This window comes from Rhinoderma darwinii, chromosome 1 (genome assembly GCF_050947455.1).
Source record: "Rhinoderma darwinii isolate aRhiDar2 chromosome 1, aRhiDar2.hap1, whole genome shotgun sequence".
Lineage (NCBI taxonomy): Eukaryota > Metazoa > Chordata > Amphibia > Anura > Rhinodermatidae > Rhinoderma > Rhinoderma darwinii.
Window position 1 is genome coordinate 188,114,557 of NC_134687.1, and position 8,325 is coordinate 188,122,881.

Below are 8,325 nucleotides of genomic sequence, written 5' to 3' on the forward strand. Positions count from 1 at the left end.
AAAATGTACCAGGGACTCATCAATAGAAATACACTTCTTGGGGGTGAATGCTTGGGAAAACCGGGCACTGAAACGGTCTAATAGGGGTCTCCGTTTATACAAACGGTCAAAACTGGGGTCATCTCGGGGTGGGCAATGCTCATTATCAGTATAATGTAAGAAGCAAAGTATTGCCGCATTTATTTATTTTTTTAGGTTCCAGTTCAGTTCTGAAGTTGCTTTGAGGGGCCCATATATTAGAAACCCCTATCAAATACCCCATTTTAGAAACTAGACCCCTCAAAGTATTCACAACAGCATGTAGAAAGTTTATGAACCCTTTAGGTATTTCACAGAAATTTAGAGCAAAGTAGAGGTGAAATTAACATTTTTTTTTTTGGCAGAAAATCCTCTTTATTCCATTTATTTTACAACACAATTGGATTTATCAGAGAAACGCAACTTAATACGTATTGCCCAGATTCTGTAGTTTTGAGAAATATCCCACATGTGGCCCTAGTGCGGTAATGGACTGAAGCACCGGCCTCCGAAGCAAAGGAGCACCTAGTGGATTTTGAGGCCTCTTTTATATTAGGCACCATGTCCGGTTTGAAGAGGTCTTGTGGTGCCAAAACATTGGAAACCCCCCAAAAGTGACCCCAATTTGGAAACTGGACCTCTTGAGGAATCCATTGTAGTTTTCTTGGGGTGCATGCGGCTTTTTGATCAGTTTTTATTCTATTTTTAGGTGGCGTGGTGACTAAAAAACAGCAATTCTACTATTGTTTTTTATTCTATTTTTTTTACAGCGTTCACCGTGCGCTATAAATGACATATTCACTTTATTCTGCGGGTCGATACAATTACTGCGATACCAGATGTTTATAGGTTTTTTTTAGGTCTTATGGCGTTTGCACAATAAAATAAGTTTTGTAAACAATCATTCACTTTTTGTGTTACCTTATTCTAAGAGCCAGAACTTTTTTATTTTTCAATCAATAAAGCCGTGCGAGGACTTATTTTTTGCGTAACGAACTGTAGTTTCGATCAGTACCATTTTTCGGTACATGCGACTTTTTGATCTCTTTTTATTCCATTTTTTGGGAGGTGAAGTGACCAAACAATTGTGATTGTGGTACGGTTTATTATTATTTTCTTTTACGGCGTTCACCGTGCGGGATAAATAACGAAATAATTTTGTAGTTCAGGCCGTTACGGATGCGGCGATACCAATTATGTATAGTTTATTTGTTTGTTTATATATTTTTATTAATAATAAATGACTGATAAGGGAAAAGGGGGGATTTTTACTTTTAATAGTTTTAAAACTTTTATTTTCTTATTTTTACACATCTTTTTTAAACTTTTTTTTTACTGTATTACTTTGTCCCACTAGGGGACTTGAGGGCAGGAGGCCCTGATCGCTATTCTAATACACTGCACTACATGCGTAGTGCAGTGTATTAGAACTGTCAGCTACTCACTGACAGCAAGCATAGTGGGTCCTGACGTTGTCAGGACCCACTAGGCTTCCGTCTATGGCATAGCCAGACGCCATTGTTTGGTGTCCGGTTGCCATAGTCACCATCGCCGGCCGCTATCGTGTAGCAGGCCGGCGATGGCAGCTTAACCCCTAAAAAGCCGCAAACTCTATAGAACGCGGCTTTTAAGGGGTTAATCAGCGGGGACACAGCGATCGGTCCCCGCTGTAGGAGCTGTGACAGCTGCTGAACAAGACAGCAGCTGTCACAGCTCCTGTATGTGTCGGGAGGACGGCCGAAATGGCAGTTACTCCCGAGACGTACTATTAGGTCATGGAGCGCGAACGATATAGCTGCCATGACCTAATAGTACGTCCAGGAGCGGGAAGGGGTTAAAGGCCGTTTGACATCCGTTTTGCATCAGTTTTTCATGGCCGTTAAGAAAACTGATGAATTTCATTGGTCAGGCTTTTTTTGTCCCAACCCCCTGAAAACATGCAAAGGAAGGTCACATGTTCACCTAGACACTATTTACAGCCTCCCTGTATATGATGCCACACACCTCCTGTATATGATGCCACACACCTTCATGTATATGATGTCACACACCTCCTGTATATGCTACACACCTCTTGTATATGCTACACACCTCCCTGTATATGATGCTACACACCTCCCTGTATATGATGCCACACACCTCTCTGTATATGAGGCCACACACCACCCTGTATATGATGCCACACACCTCCTGTATATGCCACACACCTCCCTGTATATGATGCCACAGAGCCCCCAGTATATGATGCCACACACCTCCCTGTATATACCACACATCCTCCCTGTATATGCCACTCAGCCCGACATGAATACCCTACATACTCACTGATGCAACGCTGTCTTCATGGGATCTGCGGCGACACAATGGCACTTACCGATGCAGCTTGTCTTCACGCGTGGTCACACGTCCTCACGAGATCTGCGAAGGCAGCGCAATGACGTCATCGCGTCGCCTTCGTAGAACCCGGGAAGACGAGAGACCACACCTGAAGAGGTCGGCGCTGCATCGGTGAGTGTCAACGCGTCGCCGACAGCCAGCAAGGGAACTAGTAGTTCCCTTGCCAATCCCCATGTCACAGATCAGTTTTTAACGGTTGTTACATGTATTGACAGCCGTTAAAAATTGATCCATTGACTTCTATGGGGGCCGTCAGGCCGTGAAAACAGCCAAAAATAGGACATGTCCTATTTTTCGACGGCCATTATTCATGGACCGTCAAAAAAATGGCCGTGTGAATACACCCATAGAACATTATTGTTCTGAAAACGGCCGTGTGAAGGCCGTTTTTCACTGTCGTGTGAATAAGGACTTAGGTGTTCTGTCTAAACTCTTGAGAGGACGTCCATGGCCATGTCTTTCTTTTTTCTTACTTCTCTATCTCTCATTATTGTAAGCTTTTATTTAATTTAACCGTAAGGCAAGAGAGTTTGTTTAAGATTTCCTTATCACAGTAGTAGGGCCCTCCTTTGTACAGGACAAAGGAAAGGTGCCCCCCCCCCACACACAGTGATAGCGGTCCCTTACACACTTTCATAATGCCCTTCCTGTGTGGTACACAGTAATAGTGCTTGCACACAGTAATGATGCCCCCTTAATGCCCTCTCTCAGTAAACATACCCTCTTAGTGCCACCCACAAAGTAAGGGTGCTCTTTACTGGCCACACAGTAACGATGCCCCCGACACAGTAATAATGGCCCCTTAGTGTCCCCCACATAAGTAGTAATGCGCCTTTGTGTCTGCCCAGACAGAAAAAGTGTCCCTTAAACTAATTACTCACCTAGCCCTGTTCCCATGACGAGCAGATGATTCAGCATTCCTCCTCTGGGCTGTGCAGTATGTGGTTGGGTGCAGACAGGCGTGATGACGTCATCGTGCTGACCTGCGACGAGTCGCCAAGGGGACAAAGATTAAATGGTGGAACAGTTGTATTTAACTGTATCTACGTCCTCGGGATGCAGCTGCACGGCGTTATGGAAAGCGCTCGTAATCCGGGACTGCCGTGCTGGATCCGGCACAGTTGGGAGGCATGATAAAGGGATTTCTTGAGATTAAAGTGAAGGTCTATGTTTTTTTTCCATTTACAGCACCACTCTTGCCTATTGATTTTGCTTGCTATTGCAGCTAAACCCCTTTAAGAATGAGGCTGAGCTGAGATACCAGACAAAACCTATGGGCAAGAGTGGTGCTGTATCTGGAAAAAAGCACAGCTGCCATTCCCGGCAGGTTACCCATACCGAAGTATTATTTATGCAATCGAGATAGTGGGACTAAAAAAATTTAAGATATAGTTGATAAAAAAAAAAAAAAACTTTTTTTTCATAAAAAAAAACATCTAAATATAAATAGAAACGAGAAATAGAAAAGAGAGGCAGCACTCCAAGCAGATGTTGTAAAAAGAAAGCTACATTTTATGGATGAAAGACATTAAAAAAAAAAATCTAAGAGCACACGGATTGTGCCACATGTGCTGTTTAACAGCTGGACATTACAGGACTTTGAGAGTGTTTTCAGCAGTTAAAATTAAATAGAAGATCTGTCAGATGCTTTGGTTCAGACTAAAAAGAATGAACAGTTTAATGGCGTTGTGGTGGAAGTTTGGAGTCAGTTGAATGGACAGAAGTGGTAGGAACTGATTCACATGTTGACACACATTGGACAAGCCCCCCACCAGGCCAAGCATCGGTTCATCCTGGTTATTCCTCCTGCAGCAGCACTGGGAACTGAGCAGTTGGGCATGTTTGTGAAAAAAGAGTTTGACCTTTTGGCTCCATAAGTTGACAGATTTAGCTTTCTGACTTACGACTATTAAAGCTCCCATAGGCCAGGTCCCAACTCCCCAATTTCATGGGTCCAGGAATGTATACAAATTCTAGATCCTGAATCAAAATAGAGAAAGAAGATCCTCCTTGGTTTGCACTTCTATGGGATGGACTATTCTACTCTGTGCATCTGGAGAGCCAATTCTGTGGAGCATGTACATTAAGATACTAAAGGAGCATAAGCCGAAGATTCTGTGGGACCAGCACATTGCAGAACATTACCTGGAATCTAAAAAGACTAAACAAGCAGTATTCTGTTCAACTTTGAAGTCAATAAAGGTGCGACTACACCTTGCAAAAGAGCTGGGAACGGGGATATCTATCTAGGAGCTGGGACAAGGCTTGGACTATTTCTTTGACCTTTTTTGATTTGATAAGCATTGGATAACAAGCTTGCGATTCTATTAAGAACTGACATGTTTATTAATAGAATTACAGACGACACAGAAACGGGAAGTTCATACTCGTGCTATATTATAAGACTTTGGGTATGATGCCCATGTACGATCCATAAGCACAGAATTCTTTATTTCTTTGGTGCAACTTAAAAATATTTTTAAACTTTGAAAATATATATTTTTTTCTGAAATTAAGTCGAAATGCAGTTTTCATTTTCAGTCCTGTAATGCTATATAACAAACTGTAGTTAAAATGTAAGGATTTAAACAAAGATTCCTGGTAAAATATTATGTATTAAACTCCAGCACAACTCTGGCTACTCATTAGTAAATTGATGCTCTGAGCCACTCAACATTTGTTTTTCCAGAATGACTTTCCTGTACTTACTCTCACGTCTGCCGTATTCTCACCTTGGCCTCATTTACTTACAAACTTGAATGGATGCACGAAAACATTAATTCATATATGCTGCAACTTTGGGTAAAAGCTTTTTAATGAACACATAAGGGAATAATGCTGATCTGTATTGGAAATACACTTGTTTTTAAACTGGCAAATAATTTGCACAAATAAAATCAAACAATATTAGGCCCCATTCATATAACATTAAGGTACTACGTTTATCTTGTACATCCGGAAAACTCCTGACGTACAAGATAAACGTGTCCATAGGGCTCCATTATCCCATTGGAGACCAAAAGAGTGTCCTTTTGGCCTCCGTCGAGCTGGTATACGTCGTTACACCTTTTTTTTGAAGGATGGAGTAGCGTAGTAGACTACGCTATTCAATCCTGAGGGTTCCCACAGAAAAAACATATACCACACAGTATACGTTTTTTAAGATGGAAGCCTATGGGTGACAGTCGGATGCCACTGTATGGCATCCGACACAGGTATACGTCAAACGTATACCTCAGTGAGCTCCTGACATCACTGTCCATATAGGGATAGCGAAGTCAGGAGTTTCCACAGTGTTGGAATTCCAGGGCAGAGCGCTATTAGATGGCTCTGTCCCGAGACTCCGGCCCCCTGAAAACACCCGAAGTTGCTGTCCATATATTGCTGGAGTCCCTGAGCAGAGCATCAGCTGATGCTCTGCTTGTCGAATCCAGTGATAGGGAAGTCTTGAAGTCACTGTCCATAAATGCACAGTGACTTCAGTAGTTTTACCAGGACTGGTCCCCGGGCAACATATCCCACTGTATAGCATGGGCCTTTTGTCGGAGGTATACGTCGGGGGCCTTCCCGACGTATAGCTCCAACGGAAGCCCCTAATGTGATGTGAAAAGAGCCTTACTGCAGCAGTTTAGGACATCAAAAGAAGGACCTAAAACAAAACAGATGTATTCTAGAAAGTTTTAATAATTGAAATTCAAAATCTATTCAATAATTTGACCCTTCAATGACTATGCATTGCTATCCAACTATTTTTTAGTGATGAGTAGTCATATTTTTATGGTGCTCCTCAAATGCTCAGACTGTTTTTTCTGTTAATCATAACTGGATACCCAGGAGTGGAGGCTGACAAGTTATTTTATGTGTTTGTGCCGTTTCGATTGCTTTATTTATATAGCACCAACATATTCCACAGCGCTTTACAATTGGCGTAGTAACAAAAAAGTCAAATAACAAATAAAACAAATTAGCAAAATATAAGACAAAATAAGAGAGGTCCCTGTACAAAAGAATTGGGAGGAGTGACACAATAGGTGCAAGGTGCTATCTATTGCCACTTGTGTTGGCAAGGGCAGTATAAATAAAGCCACATGAATCTGAATGAATTTAAAATACAGAGTGATACAATAAGCGTGAATTTATCCCTATGACAAACGTAACCAGTGTAATAAGTGTCAGCAGAGATGTTAGTAACTGTAGACAAAAGGATCAACCTAACTGCCGTGTTCATACACAGTGATCAGTGCGTGCTCTGTACTACATTGCTAATACAAAGTATTTGACCCCTTAGGGCACGGCCAGACGTGGCGGAATTGCTGTGGAATTCCGCTGCAGACAGTCCGCAGCGGAATTCTCCATCGGCCGTTTTTTACAGTTGTTTCAATACATTTTCTGACAAGTTAGTTCAGACTATGCGGTGCGGAATTTTCCCTCCACAGCATGCACTATCTGTTCCGAAGAAGAATCAGAATTTCACTGCGTATTTCAGCCTTTGCAATGCAAAAACTGAATTCTGTGGCAAGTCTGCTGTTTTTTCTGCAACGTCTGAATAAGGGCGGGTTCACACGTGGCGGAATTTCACTTAAATTCCGCTGCGGACACTCCGCAGCGTTAATCCGCAGCGGTGCCGTTTGTCCATTGACTTACACTTTAATTTAGCAGTGTTCGTTTAGACGAGGCGTAAAATTCCGCTGCGGAGCATAGGCTGCGGAGCGGAATTTGGTGTCCGCAGCATGCTCTGTCTGTTGCGGAGCAGTGGCGGACTCATGGCGGAATTTCTCCATTGACTTCAATGGAGAGTCAAAATTCCGCAATGAAGTCCGCAGATCTTATGTGTGCTGCGGAGCGTATTGGTTTTACTACCATGACATTTCTTCATTCTGGCTGGACCTATGTATTTCTAGGTCTACAGCCAGACTGAGGAAGTCAATGGGGCTCCCGTAATGACGGGAGCGTTGCTAGGAGACGTCTGTAAATAGTCACTGTCCAGGGTGCTGAAAGAGTTAAGCGATCGGCAGTAACTGTTTCTGCACCCGGGACAGTGACTACCGATCTCAATATACATGTATCTGTAAAAAAACATATAAGTTCATACTTACCGAGAACTCCCTGCGTCTGTCTCCAGTCCGGCCTCCCAGGATGACGTTTCAGTGTAAGTGACGGCTGCAGCCAATCACAGGCCAAGCACAGGCTGCAGCGGTCACATGGACTGGCGCGTCATCCAGGGAGGTCGGGCTGGATGCCGAAAGAGGGACGCGTCACCAAGACAACGGCCGGTAAGTATGAAATTCTTTTACTTTCACTAGGGAAAGTGCTGTCCCTTCTCTCTATCCTGCACTGATAGGGAGAAGGGAAGCACTTTTCCCGCAGTCCGCAGCAGCTAGTCCGCATCAATTTTCTGCACATTTTGTGCAGATCCGCAGCAGAATCTGCGACGCAGATTCTGTGCGGCATTGATGCGGACAGTTGCGGAGGAAATCCGCCACGTGTGGTCATGCCCTAACCTGTCAAATATGCAAATGCTGGTGCAGATTCGTTGCGTAAATGCCCCAAATCTGCACCAACATTTGCAGCGGAAAACCTCCGCCACGTCTGGCCGTGCCCTTACAGTTTTTCACTTTTTGTTCTGTAATTAGAAAAAAATTGTTCAATACCTAGTGAAAACACATTTCTACTAAGTGATCTATATTAATGACATTATATTATTACTATAATTATTATATTAGGCATCATGTCGTAACTTTACGTATTAAATGTACAGTTACGTCTATATGATCAGGCACAAGAGCAGTGTCTGTGTGATCAACAGCAGAAGACATGTGATGGACATCTGGGCTCCTGCTGTAATGGCTGGGATCAGGGAAACCTCTGATCCCGGTCGTTTAACCCCTAAGATACCATGGTCACAATGGT

General features: G+C 43.1%; 1 pseudogene; it reads left to right on the top strand.

Moving 5' to 3' along the window:
• Positions 1 to 3,354: 3,354 nt before the first annotated feature.
• LOC142737095 (chitinase domain-containing protein 1-like) lies at positions 3,355 to 4,707 on the top strand (annotated as a pseudogene).
• Positions 4,708 to 8,325: the final 3,618 nt, after the last annotated feature.